Raw genomic sequence first — 15,544 nt, forward strand, 5'->3', positions numbered from 1 at the left:
ATTTACGCGCGCCGCTCGAGAAATTGTTTATGCTGTCTGTACACCCGTAAATGGGGTTCTGTTGTGAAGAAGAAGGAAATACGCCAAAACCCATGAGAGACAAAGAACGAGTGTCGACAAAGGTGTATTATGATGGGGGAGCTCTACTACTGATAGAGTTCTACGTCAATGGCGGCGTCTTTTACTATTTAAAACAATATATTAATTTAACACCTCATTTAGTATAAACAGCCCGCGTTTACTAAACAAAAATAGAAAACGAAAGGCAAAGTTGAAAAACAAGGATTATATTTTAGGTAGAGTTTGAATATTTCCAACGTTCGCAATCATTAATAACAAAATCGAAAATACCTGTTTTGCTAAAATTTACTACGCATTCATAGCAAAAAGAGCTCTACAGAGTCATTAAAGGAACATTTTACAGATACAGTTGTAGCTGTGGGAACATACAAACAAATGTATTGAATAATGTATGCATAGAGGTATCAAGCCACGCATCTTCCCGCCACAATATTAAAACTACTCGAAACACTTGAGTTTCGAGACAAGTTGATGTCAAAAAAAAATCTTTTATTGCGACCGCACTTGTACCTGCGCAGTGCACGTCTCCCCGGGGTCCCATTCCCTTCCCATAGAAACCATTGAAGCGTGAGGAATGAATGATTTTAAACTGCTCCTAACAAATACCTGCTTTAAATTCTTCCTGCTCGCTGTAATCTATAATGCCTTTTTAATGTTCAATGCATTTTGTGTCAACCTTATTTTGTTTTAAGTCGGCAGATTATTACTTATCAGGTTTTATAGACCACGATTTAAATTCTCAGTTCAAGTTTTGTTTTAAGCTTAATCCCAATTACCACGAATTCAATGAAAACTAAACAGGTAAGTACCTACTAGGCAAAGGTAGAGGCGTAAAGTCATAAACAAACAATAAGTAGAGATTATTAGCTATCGGTTCTGGTAACTTAGTGTGAATAATAGTCTGAGTTCATAATAAATTCTAATTATTGGTGAGTGAAAGATAAGGACAAGGTCTGAGGTTCGTAGGAGGAGAGCCCACACTCCCGCGACTTACTTCGGCGCCCGCAAGGCTGACAGCGTCATCATATTTTATCGAAGAACAAACAAAACTTCTTAGAATAGGACGCGGCTTTCATTATCAAACAGAGTAAACACTTGACTGGCCTTTTTATTTGAGTTATTTTAGAAGGCCCTTATCTGGTTCTTTGATAGGTTAAAAAGGATTACATTCATTCTTTACAAAAAAGGAAAAGTCCTCAGAAACTTAATGTTGTTAAATGTAACAAACCAGTTATTTAAATTATATAAGCAGCACAGTTATTACAATCCTATTACCCGGCTATAAAATATTAATTTCAACACTTAATATGAATTACGCGCATTCAATATTTAGCAGGCCTCCTTGACCTGGATGACCTTTATAAGGCATTTGTCAAGTCCATAAAGGTAAGGGGCTTAACGATCGTGTGTTGACGGGGAACGTAGCGGTCGCGGTGGCGCGTGTTTCCTGCGTGCGCGCATGTCTGGAGGGGGCACGCGCACGACTCCCAGAATGCGTGTCGTTGACTAGTACAACTGCCCAACGAACAAACCGTGTTTCAATACACACGTACAGATTTTATTTAAACAACAGGTCCTGTTATGCCAAACAACACGTCCGAAACATAAATTCAAATAAGGGTTGAAACACGTTTTTGACATTTAAAAGCTTGATTTCACTTGAAATGAAATCAGTCAATTGTAAGTATTGTAAGTATTGTAACCCACGTCAAATCGTTTTATATTTATGAATCGATTATGTATTACGTAGACCCACATGTGATTAACTGATAGTGACACTGCGATGTTGTGGTTTTAACGACGCGCGACTACGTGTGGGCGGTTAGTTTATTAGTTACGGCCATTTTGGACTCGTGCTCCCAAATATATTGATGCTAGAAAAACCAATCACCATTTAAACAATAAATAATTATAGTTGTTAGAATTTTCCAGGTAGTAATTCCCTTAACCTACGGTGTACGCAAAACCCCTTACTTTGGTTTATGTAAACAGCAAATTCTTTTTAATATTTCTACCAAACAAAAGGTGAACAATGGAGGAAGGTATAGAACATTAGGTAAATTATTTTCACGTCGCATGTGTGAGTAATCAGCTTTGTTTTAATTCAGAGTTGCCGGTCGTGTTATTGTTCCGGGCGGGTGCGTTGTACGGAAGCCGTTTGGCCGTAATCACGATTACGGGCGGGGACGGGGGACCATATTATGCGTTCTAAACTACTAACAAACGTGTATTAACATTACCTGGTTTATTATTATTAGCGAAAACATTACACCTTAAGTATTACACGATTGTTTATCGATTCAATTCTCATGATAAAGTTAGTAGAAGGTCAGGCAGTGCTAAATCCGACCTAATGTATTTTTGCGCGTGACATGTTTTACATTTTGATGTAATTTCAGCCTAGTATGGTCTTGATATTGCCTGATGTTTGTCATAATAATTCACATGTAAATTGTTACTCGAAACCTTACCTCACACTTAAATCATAATGTTTATCAGTTCACCAAAAATGTGTGTAACGAAAATTGCTACTTATTCTTCACGAGACTAAAATTGGTAAGTATGGAACACTTAAACGTAAAAAACATCAAAAGATTGTTCGCATTGATTTATTTGAGTTTCTTTGTAACGTCCCCGACAGGAAAAGCTCGGTGGTCGTTCTTTGATACTCTCAGACACCCACACTCGTCATTCCTGTTGTAAGTTGAACAAAAGACACATCAACAAACATCGCTCAAGTAGTTCTCGGAATTTCTACCACTCCCTTGGAATGTCAATTAGTTATAGGGTAAAGCACCCAGTAGTCAGCCCCCAACCAGTAGTCAGCCTTTACAGGCTTTATATCCATGTAATTAGTGTAGAAAATAGTAAAGACCAATAAAATAATCATTAATCGAATCTGTATAATCTTATTGACTAATATGCACAATTACGATTCGATAGCATGGCAGGTTGACGTGTTACACTCATTCTTATGAACTGCCATCAAAGACATGGCCAAAAACGTCGCCATTACTATTTTTTTGTTAAGGATTCGTGTTTTAGTTTTTGGCATGTTTTTAAATAAATTTGATGCAATATGGAACGAATTGATATTTTATGCTAGTATTTAATAGTTTATCTTCGATAAAATCATGCATTGCAGGCGTTTTATTTGTCTTTTGTATTATAAATTAACGTGGCCGACTATTGGGTGTGCAAAATATGAGGTTGATCCAGTACTCGGCCATGAGTGGCTGACTACTGGTTTTTTTGCAATTCTCATATATGTGGTTGAAATTAACAGGGCGAATACTTCTCAACATAACTATTGCGTTGAGCTAAACTCTTCTAAGACAAAAATAGTATTTTACCAGTAGTCGGCCGTATATAAAGTCAGTGAATTTCATGAGGCCGACCATTGGACCTACATATCCCATAGTCGGCCGTCAGTTTTGCTAAATGAAATTGGGTCTTAAATCCTTTCATTAGGGTTCAAATTTGTGGACGGCTATGTTGGCACAAAACTTAGTTACTTGTTTTCGAATAGTATCGTATCAAAAAGACCAAAAGTTCTGTATAAAGAGGAATAATTGTCATGTGCTATGGTGGCGATCAAAAACGTTATGAAAATCATGGAAACGAGTCGAGTACTTGGCATTTCACACATTATTATGACACTACAAGTCCGAAATCGTTTAATAGTCGCACAAATGCCCCGTACCATTAAGCTAGACTAAGTGCACTACGAAACTGCCCTAAGAAACTGGTCACAATATGCTGGAATCAGCTTCCAGTTTCACCGGATGCAGCTGAATGTGACCAGTGTTTTACATGGAGCAACTGCCAATATGACCTCCACAATCCAGTTACCTGGGCTATACCACGACTACCATAAGACTGGTTATCAGATTTTTAAACTTCTGACTAATGGCAACGATTGCCAGAGATCCTTGAATGCCCGCCGGGACCTACAATTTACCATGCCTTCCGAAACAGGAAGGAATTTTGGGAAATGAGAAAAGAAAGGAATGATACCAGTTACTTCTATCATCTACCTTCTATTTCCTAGCCTACCATTGACTTATGTATCAACACACCAAGAAAGCTAAAATAGTTTTATAGAAGAGAGCATCTTTTGTAGATTGGGGAGAGTTGAGAAACAGAAGGAATAAAGGAACAGAAAATAAACTTTTATCGCTGTGAACCGTGTGAAGAAAGATTGACTAGAAAACATTTAGAAATCAATTACCTAAGGGCTAATAACTATAAATTAAAATCTTGAAAACCCCCGATTTCACAATATATTTTTTTATTTCATACTTTTTATAGGTTAGGTTAAACCATTCTAACTTTCCCACCACCAACTTTCTCAGCATGCGAAGCCATTTGAGACCCCGTCCGAGTAAATTTGCAAACATTCGGTTAATCTCCCCACTTTAACCCACTACAACTTTTAAACGGCTCCACCGATTTTCATCAAACATGTCTAAAAACACTCGCACATATGTCACCTTTAATTTAAAAAAAACTAAATTGAAATCACTGCATCCTTTCGGGAGTTATGATGCCAAAGACAGACAGACACACAGACAGACACGTCGAACGTTATAACACCCCTCTTTTTGCGTCGGGGGTTAAAAATTAATGGATGTATAAATTGTACTGCATGGTATTATTGCAAATGTGCTTTATTTCCTGGAGATTTCAATAAAAATATATTTAAAATAGAACATTTGTATTGCGTAAGTAAGAGGCTGACTACTGGGTAAGACATGGCTGACTACTGGCGAAATGGGGCTGACTACTGGTAAAAAGTGCCATATTTTGTTTAATGTGGATTTTTTCCATAATAAACTTATGAATATGATATTTTGTTATTTTTTTCTTAAAGTTTAATAAATTACCTTTCATACAATGACTAATGATTTTACATCTAGTTGTAAATGTTAAAAATATGGCTAAATCAAATTGGCATTTTCACTAAAAGGCTGACTACTGGGTGCTTTACCCTACAACAATTACTGGGTACCTTCTATTATTTTGCTTATTGGTGCGAATGTACGTATCCTGATCGGCAATGTTCTGAGTGTTCTGAATGTTCTGATTAATTATTTTGAATAAGTATTTATAAACATTATAATAGCGAGTACATGGAGTGTAACTTAAAGTAGAGTAAAACACCATGAATTAGTTGATAGAGCTAATGTGTCGAAGAAACAACTTAATATGCTGATTAAAATGATGATAATGCTGCAAATAAACGTAATGTATTGAATAAATAATTTGCTAAAGTGTCCTTTAAGCCTTTGGCAAGTACAATATGCGGTCCAGACTAGGAGCGCCGTTTGAAGGTTACAACACATTGTCCAATTATGCCATTCGTGTCGCCTGAACTTTGTACTGACCAAGGTCTTCGACAGGACACTGTATCTATCTGCTAACAACTTCATTTAGGATTCGATAGCTATAAGGCTCTCAAATGCCATTTAATCGTTGGATTGAAACAAGTCACGTTAGTGCATTTCAATTTACTGCGATAGTCCGATATGCAATCCATGTTTTATTTTGTGTCGTGTAGCCGGAATGAATGACATTAACATATTTATCACTTTCACAACTTTTTCTTTCTGCTTGATTTTACATGTAGAGTATTGAATGACACGTAATGGATTTATCGTCACCGACGTTTTTAGACGAGTTATATTTGAACAACGTTTTAACAGATGTGGTTTTCTGTTAATAAATTGCGTGAAGATATAATTGATAAAAAACTGTTAGCTAGAACGTAACACGCATGCTCGATTAACTTGTAATCTCAATTGGATAAAAAGCGTACTTATAAAATGTCAAATCACTATGTGAAACTACGCATTGATTATAGAATGGAAAAACAACAACAAAGGTGTATTATGTGGTGACAAGTTTCCATAAAGTTTCTTATCTCGTGGTGGTGTTACAGAAACCGATTTCTTAGGTCGACTTTTACGATATGCGTTTGTCGATAAGATATCTTTCATCAAAGCACACCTTTGTGTTTTTATTTTATTCTCAGAACGTGGAAATATAATAAATAGATAATATTTGTCATTACAAAAAAACGTAAGTAATTAACCAAATTGATATCACAATGTGAACTATCAGAACAATTTACATGCGGGAGAGACGAAATCCCACGGTCAAAATACAACTATGTAATCATAACACTAGATCTGGATGATATCATTGCTCTTTGATCCGGCTTGCCTTCACAGCTAAGCGTTAAAATTATTTTTGTGTAACTAGTAATTAGAGTAACGACCGTTGATTGAAGTATTTAACATTTAAATATCGGGCGGTTTAAACTGGGGTTTTAGTGAGCATTAGGCTTTATAAGTAAAAAGGACATTTGTGTATGTTTTCGAGTACGTTAGTGCAATCTACGTAATGAGCAGCAACTAGGTCGTAACAGTTTAAAATGTCATTGCTTTGTGTTCATGAGTGTAAAACTAGAGTTTTCCATTACCGCGGTATGGCAGAGCGTAACGCTGGGTGATTCGTGTGAAGACGCAACCAACTCTATTACAGAGAAGTCTGCACTTCCGTGAGAAACATGTAGAAATTATAAAAACAAACGGTACATATTCCGGTAGTTATCAGAAGACAAGCTCCTACAGATTGTAGTACACGTATTAGAAGTAGATAGTCCCACCACTAATGCGGTATTAATAGCTCCATAAACTTAGTGATTATTAACATTAAAATCCAGTAATATTGATAAGGATTATCTGTCAATCGATTAAAAGTATACTAGGTTAATAATAAGGCAATATCATTGTGTATTTAAGTGCCAGCAAATTTATAAACGTTTGTAATCAGATTAATAAACCAATAAAAAATAACAGGTTTGACTTGTTCAAACGTTGCAAATGTGCAGACATTATAGTTATCCTGCACGTTTAATCGTTGGTACGTTGAAAATAGTAACGTATTTTTGTGGTATTTAAAAACGACCATATATGGGCACGTGGTGTTTTAATTACTAAGTTTGTATATTTAATACTAAAATAACTATAGCAAAGCGCATGAAGGGAAGTATAAAAACACGAAAACTTAAGCTGATAGGAATTTTGTTCAAAGTTTCAGTCGAAGTCATTATCGTTGTATACTCTGTCTCCGTGTCTGCAGTTTAATTAGCATCTCTTCTAAGTACTCGTATTCTCATGTGAAGAACACGTAGCATTAGCCTCGACAACAGTATACAGTTTCAGCATGGGAACCAGCCGAGGTTCTACTTGACTGGGCCCACTATCGCCCGTCGACAATTGTTATATTACCGTTACTTGTTTAGATGATACTTGCGTCGATAAATACACAATTACTTAAATGACGCCGTGTCAAGCGGATATTTTGTCAATTTTTGAAGTGGAACACAAGTTTCCGGTTAGATTTTCGTGCTTGTTGTTTCGTACGTATACACCGAAAACATGTCGCGATTTAATACGAAGGTGCGTGCTGAAGTATGCAATTAAGGTGAGGAGGTGCGAGAGAGTCATTCAGGAAAATGAAAGAGGAAATTTCACATATAGCATATTAAAGATATTTATACGCAGTAGGTAGAGTTACCTGCCAGGATACTTTGGGCATACGAATGCCAAGTATTAAATCATGACAATGACTCACCTATTAGGTAGGTATACTCAATAGAAACCCAAGTATAAACTACATAATTGTGTAAATTGATTGGTTGAAATAAGTTTTAAATTCACCGCGCGTTAATCCTTTCACAAGTAAACTGAGTGCAACGTGGCTGTTACTAAGTATTGCACTTACAGCATTTACAAGGTACGTATGTCACCATAACAATGGCTCACTTTCACTAGAGCTTGGACCACGCACATCTAGGCCGGACGCAGTTTCTGGACCATAAAGGATATTGCCTAGTCATTGTTCTCATACGTACTTTCGCCCTCATGTTGCATATACTTAGAGTGTTACGCAAATTCCATTGTGACATGATGAATTTCGAGATCTTAAGTACCAACGTTTTGTAGTTAAAGTACCGTATCATGTTTTTATGTAAACCGCTATTAAGGAATAGTGTCAGCGGCGACAGCTCAAAGGCCAGGGTTCGGCGACGAAAAGGTTGCGAGTTCAAATCCACAACATACACTTTTCATCGTACAGCATAAACTTGATGTGTTAAATAATGTACGATCTAAACAGTTGACTGTCAGGAATTGTAAATAAAAGAAATATGGATTGATGACAGTTAACGTATTCTTTGATTGTGTAAATACAGTCTTCAAATTAAATATTAATATTGATTTGCACTCGTAAGGCTTTACGTAGGAAAAATATCTGAAGAAAATATGGCCCAAAAATATTTATTATAAAATATTTTTTTACGTGTTTACGTTTATTCAGAAACATTTACACCTAAGACATCGGATGAGACTTCTGCAAAAATAAATTTCAATTAAACAGTTAGCTGTTCATAGCGAAAAAAATCTTGAGTGCAACTTGTGTGCCTTGTTAGTACATCATAGGAAAATAGGTTCTAAACAAAGTCATAAAATACTATCACGTTGGCTAATAACCACACCAGTGAGTCAGAAGTGTTTACCGTTGATAGAATATTAAAATATTGAACCGTTTATATGACTCATTCGTAATGTAAGGAACATCAAACGACCGTTGAGAATATAACTGGCTAAGAGTCCTGAGACTGACCACTAATCAATATCGAGGAGGAGCTTGCGGTTCATAATATTATTATGATCGCCATTTTCAGATTCAATTCTTTAATTAATTTGAACTCATTCATAGTTTATTTCCAGTTTTCCTTATTATTGTCATTTCTTCATTAGTTAATCATCGCCATAAATATGGTGAAAATATTCTTTATTAAATAACTAAACGAATGCTTTGGCAAACTGAATTCTACATACCTAGTCCTTTAATTGGATAAAACTTGTTTCTATAAATAAAATATGAAATCAATATCTAAAACTATAAACTATTCACATACCGCTTAAAAATTAAGGAGAGTTATTCCTATAATTGTATTTGATTATACAACGATTTTTTCCAAATATTAAAAAAAGCAAAAACACATACCACAAATGACTAGTTCAAGGCCAAGATTACCTTTAAAGACCTACCTATACACTTTTCCTTGATCATAGTAAGACAGGGAGAGACGAAGATAGGCATGAAGAAAGATAGATCTATTGCAAATAATAGCTTTTTATAGTATTAATACTGTAACTAGGTTTAACATGTACTACTGATGAATATCTGTAGTTGAAAAGTCTTAATGAAAAGGTGTACATAGGCTATGGCTTTACCATTAATGTTTGACAATCAAAATAGATAGATATTTGAACTCCTAAGAATAAAATACATCGTATTGAACGAATTTTATAATAAGTCACATGCACGTGTTATGTATGATTTATAGATTGTTACAAAAAGTAGAGTTGCGTAATTTGGGAGCTGCGTTGGCTTGATAATTCAAAGAAACGTAGTCATCATTATTATTACATTTGATATTGGTTCGCTAATTCACACATGGTCGTTTTTAACACACGACATCATCACTAGTTTTGTTATTTGATGATACCTATCTATCCAAACACAAATCCGTCATGCAAAATTTCAACACAGTTTTAGCGATACGTTTACATTTCAGAACAAGGTAAAAGAAAGTTATTTCAAAATAAATGGTCTAACGGAACTCTTTTTTAAATTTCGCGCTGAGTTCCTGTAATTTTAAACGTAGATAGAATGCCATCTATACAGCGAGTTGCGTACAATCTAGTGAGGTGCTCGCAGTGCTTACGTCCATTGCTCTACATTAAAACTCTACCTTTTCTAAAGTAACGAAAACGTGTACATAGATGGCGCTAGTGTAGTTCTAGTATCTTTGACTAGAGGGCGCTGAATCGGTATCCACAAAATGAAGGAAGCGAACCCAGCAAGCTTTTCCCTCCCACGCAAAGCTCGGTAGCTGTACTGCGACCGACCAACGTTTATTTCGATACATTGCGTTGTTAGCAAGGTGATAGTGTTAGCAAAGTTGTAGGAGCGCAGTAATGGACTTGAAACAAAATGTAGTAATCGTGATCTGTAGTAAGCCGGTGTAGTCGTGGTGAGCTGGAGTTGTGAACGCGGGACCGGCAGCCAGTGGCCGGCGGCAGTAGATTCGTGTTCGCTAACAGTGACAGGTGGTACGCTGCCCCGTCCCGGCACCCAACTTGCGCTCGCGATATCATACCTTTTGTATACTGTACTTGTGCTCTCCGTTTGGTGTTTAGTTGATTAACGGGAGAGTTTGACAGAAGTTTATGTTGTAACATTAGAAAATGTGAACTTATTAAAAGTGTCGTGAAGTGTTCGGAGAAATACCGGCTCCGTCAGTCATGTCGTCAAGTACGATATAAGTGCAAAATTATCTTGCTTCTTAACTGACGATGTACACAATTACCATGTGTTTTTGTTCGGCGTGAATCGTCTCCTGGACAACTTTGGACATAGTTACTAGTAAGCATAACTCTTAATAACTTTGTTGCATGTTTATGTGTGTCAATGTGTAGTAAGCGACTCCGTAGACGATATAATGATATGTATGTACTAGTACATGACAAATGAAGAAGTCTCTACAGGTATGAATGGTAGCGTGACAACTTGAGTCATATAGTAAAATACTTTTATGATGCGTGACCGGTCTCGCTTGGTCTGCGTTAATTACCGAAATGAAGGCGTTGAACGAGTCATCTTGTTGGAAAAGCGGTATGGACAATGTGTTAGTGGTGGACAATTATTGTCCAGCGGCAATGTTTTCCATGAAGCCCGGCACGGACACCGCGAGGCCACGGTTGAGTTGAATGGCCGCCGCTGTGGCCGCGGTCGTCGGCGCCGTGCATCCATCGCTGGCCGCACTTACCTCACCTTGGCAATAATCTCATTTTGTTTCTTAGCGGAACTGATTATACAGTAGCCTCATGTACCTCGGGAGCTTATATACGACGAACTTTTTAAATTTTGAGCCCGCGGTATAAGCACTTCAAGAGTTCTTACGCCCCAGTTCCATGACTTGGCGTTTGCCGCCTGCTCTGTAGTATACTTGTTGTGCTAACGAGTTTTCTTTTAAAACAGATTTGTTTGTAAATTAAAAGAAGAGAGGCAATTAATCCGAGTTAAACTGCACTTTAATTACATGTGTCAGCTAATCACAATTTCTGGCTACACACATTAACACTTTTTTTGTAGCTCTACGTTTTCTTATAAGTAACATATTGGTATGTTCCGTTGAAGACGGTCTCCAGGGAGATGCCATCTTTCTTTCTTTCTATCTGGAGCTGTCACTGATAACGAGGTCGATCTCATTTATAGCTTTCGCTTGAAATCACCTCTTTGTGTTGAAATCTTTATCTATCTATAACATATACGTTAACAATATCTTAAATAACAATAAACGTTCATATTAAGTAATCGTTACAATGCTTAACGATTTCCTGTTCTATAATATCTATATTTAAGACATATTAATAGCAAAATTATGATATCTAATTAATATTCGTATATTATATAACGATACATGGTACAAACGTTGATAGGTTTGTCGTATAAATTATAGAAAGTCGGTAGTCGGGAGCGATACGGGCACCTTTTGAGAGGGTCAAGAGGGCTCTTGTCCTCGGTAGAGATTTGTAAATCGTGGTTCACTCGACCGACCACCCACTTCTCAACCATCGAAAATCTACCCATCGACTTTTACTTCTTTGTCCTTTCCCTCGTTAAGATATTTCGAGTGCTCAATATTGTGGTCTTGTACGGAGACACTTGATATTATTAGTCACATTATTTTCTAACAAGAAATGATTTTATTTTATCCGAAAAATTTTTCCCATCTTCGTTGCAAGTTCGGCGAAATGCCTATAATTATAAAACGAGTTAATGTCGTTCAGGGAATAGAGGTGTCATGGAAAAAATTGAGTCAAAATAAATTATGTCAATGTCAAAGAATATTATAGGAAGAGACAATAAAAACATCTGCAAATCATACTGAAGTTGATATACGACTATTAAACACATGCGGACCATGTGGTTAGTCAACAATGTAGGTACTTCATTTTTTACAGATATACAGGGTGTCCCAAAACTCAACGATAATCCAAGACAGGATGAAAGGCCAAGTCATACCGGTTCTAGGAAAAATAAAAAAAAAATTCCATATCACTTAGTTCAGCAATAATAGACACTTTTCAAAAAAGTTGAAATTCCACACCCTTGGTCGCATTTTCAAGTCCTGTGATCACTAATGTCACAATTTCGCTGTGTTTTTTTGAATTTCGTGATCTTAATTAAATATGCTATTAATCGTATAACAAATTAATGCACAAATCATTGTTAATTTAATAAATAAAGTGAAGTTTTAGTGAGTCATCTTTCTCAAAAATATCGTTAGTCAACTTTGACGCTTCATACTGAAAAAAAAATGTACTACACTACCCTTGGCAAGTTAATTCAAAAGTTGGCGCATTTAATCAAGATTTCAAAATAGTATAACACTTGCCACTTTTCTTGCCATTAAAAATGTTATTTTTATTTGAACGAAGAGTATCCTCACAAATGGATCGGACGCAGTGGTACAATTTTATGGCATCCTCGTTCTCCCGATCTAAATCCAGTAGATATTTTTTACTGGGAATGCATAAAAGAAAAAGTTTATTCGAAATTAATACAAAATCTATCAGAACTTAGCCAGAAAATTGACACAGCGTCAGAGGAAATAAATGCAATGAATTTTGATTGACTGGTGCAAAGGTCTTTTGTAAGGCGTTGCAGAGCCTGAATTCATGCTAGAGGAAAACAATTCGGAATCTGGGGGCACGGAAGTGCCCCCGCAAGTCGAGCAAAAAAAAAGCGGCACGGCCGTAACATCCTTTTCTCGAAGCAATTCGGGCTATTTTTGACACCCCTATAATTTCGTTGTGAATAAAACAAGAAGCCTGGATTTTCAGTAACTAATCAGTCATGGTATAAACACGGTATATTCAAAATTTCAGTCAATTTGAACCAGTAGTTTAAGAATGACAACTTGTTAAAATTTTGAATTTTGTCACTCACTGATTCACTGACTCACTGACTCACCGATCATCAAAAGTATGAGGTACTTCTAGCAGACTTAGAAGCTTAAAATTTAGAATACAAATAGGGTTTAGTGTCTTAATCATGGGAAAAATTTAATATTTTCTAATTTCGGTCCAGTTTTCTAAATACACCAACTGCAACAATAACTTTGTAATCCCATATAAATGTATAAGATTACCAGGTTACATTTGCAGTTAATGAATTTTATTATTACTGTAGAAAATAAAATAAATAGGTGTAAATAGGTACCTACTATATGAGGCATTACGGGAGGGGGTATAGAGTGGGTAAGGGTGTTTAGCCCATGAAACTGAACAACATTCCCATAGGAAAATATGTTGAATTATGAAAAAAAAACGTCTTTCCATACAAATTGGACTCATGTTCGCTCTACAAAAAGAAGTGAGATGCCATCAAAAACATTCTGTAAAAACCTCAAGTCTCGCCGTAAAAAGTTGTGAGATCTATATAATACCAAGTCGATTAATCTATTTAGTCTCTACTTAAAGGACCTTCTGTCTTAAGTTATTACGTATGTTATAATCATGCCAATAAAAACAAAATACCTTTAAAACAAATAGATCGACTTGGTCATCGCAAGAAAACACAAATTCGCCATTAACATTTCAGGAGCATTAACTTCTCGTCGTGCTGCGTAGTGTGATACATACTAATAATCAAATCATGCGATGGCCAGGTCGGTCTATTTGTTTTAAAGGTATTTTGTTTTTAATTGGCATGATTATAACATACGTAATAACTTAAGACAGAAGGTCCTTTAAGTAGAGACTAAATAGATTAATCGACTTGGTATTATATAGATCTCACAACTTTTTACGGCGAGACTTGAGGTTTTTACAGAATGTTTTTGATGGCATTACTTTAGTTTAAGGAGAATAATTAAATAAGATCGATGGTTCGTTCATTGTTTTTTTTTAATTATTATAACCTATTATGTTTATTACATTAAATATTTGTTATGGACTGACTCAATTACCTCTTTACTAAAAATAATTGCTTTCCTCTGGCACGAATACAGGCTCTGCAACGGCGTACAAAAGATTTTTTCACCAGTCAAGCAAAATTCCTTGCATTTATTTCTTCTGACGCTGTGTCAATTTTCTGGCGAAGTTCTCATAGATTTTGTATTGATTTCGAATAGACTTTTTCTTTTATGCATTCCCAGTAAAAAATATCTACTGGATTTAGATCGGGGGAACGAGGATGCCATAAAATTGTACCACTGCGTCCGATCCATTTGTGAGGATACTCTTCGTTCAAATAAAAATAACATTTTTAATAGCAAGAAAAGTGGCAAGTGTTATACCATTTTGAAATCTTGATTAAATGCGCCAACTTTTGAATTAACTTGCCAAGGGTAGTGTAGTACATTTTTTTTTCAGTATGAAGCGTCAAAGTTAACTAACGATATTTTTGAGAAAGATGACTCACTAAAACTTCACTTTATTTATTAAATTAACAATGATTTGTGCATTAATTTGTTATACAATTAATAGCATATTTAATTAAGATCACGAAATTCAAAAAAACACAGCGAAATTGTGACATTGGTGATCACAGGACTTGAAAATGCGACCAAGGGTGTGGAATTTCAACTTTTTTGAAAAGTGTCTATTATTGCTGAACTAAGTGATATGGAATTTTTTTTTTATTTTTCCTAGAACCGGTATGACTTGGCCTTTCATCCTGTCTCGGATTATCGTTGAGTTTTGGGACACCCTGTATATATATATATATATTTTTCTATAGAGTGTAGTAGTCGATAATAATAAACAATTCGATAATCATAATTATATATTTTGTACTTAATACATTTAGATGAGTACCAAAGTTTATCAAAATGTTGGTATAAGGAAACAAACTAATATTAAAAATAAACTTTGTCGTTTATAGAAATAACTTTATATCAATAATTATCTTTCTCAGAAATTAAGAATGGATATAGGTATCTATTCCACAGTCCATTTTCCTCAAAGTAAAAGCTATAAAATATAATCATTTTAGTGTTCAGGTAAAATACTATATTGGAAATAGAGATTCCACAATCAATTATTTATGACGAATGCCAACTTCACCAAAAACGCTAAGAGTTAAAAACATAATATGTCAAACTACGGTAGATTCCTTGAGAAATATGGTAATTTATAGACATATAGTCAGACGGACCCGAGAGTAATTTTAAAAGAGCTCGTTTTAAAATCCCTTTGATGTCCGAAAACTTAGGTAGGTACCTATTCAAATATCTAAAAGGAAAAAATATCAAACTTTAGCTTTACTTTAAGTCATTCTCGTGCCTGACATTGATGTAACATTATGAAGGTCAATT

General features: G+C 35.5%; 1 protein-coding gene across 9 annotated transcripts in view; it reads left to right on the plus strand.

Moving 5' to 3' along the window:
• Positions 1 to 10,230: 10,230 nt before the first annotated feature.
• LOC142974457 (band 4.1-like protein 4) overlaps positions 10,231 to 15,544 on the plus strand; it is a 40,049-nt gene continuing 34,735 nt past the window's right edge. For all 9 annotated transcript variants that reach the window (XM_076116791.1, XM_076116828.1, XM_076116838.1 and 6 more), the window contains exon 1: positions 10,231 to 10,584. The gene's annotated coding sequence lies outside the window, so the exon portion shown is untranslated. The remainder of the gene's footprint in view (positions 10,585 to 15,544) is intronic.

This window comes from Anticarsia gemmatalis, chromosome 1 (assembly GCF_050436995.1).
Source record: "Anticarsia gemmatalis isolate Benzon Research Colony breed Stoneville strain chromosome 1, ilAntGemm2 primary, whole genome shotgun sequence".
Taxonomy (NCBI): Eukaryota; Metazoa; Arthropoda; class Insecta; order Lepidoptera; family Erebidae; genus Anticarsia; species Anticarsia gemmatalis.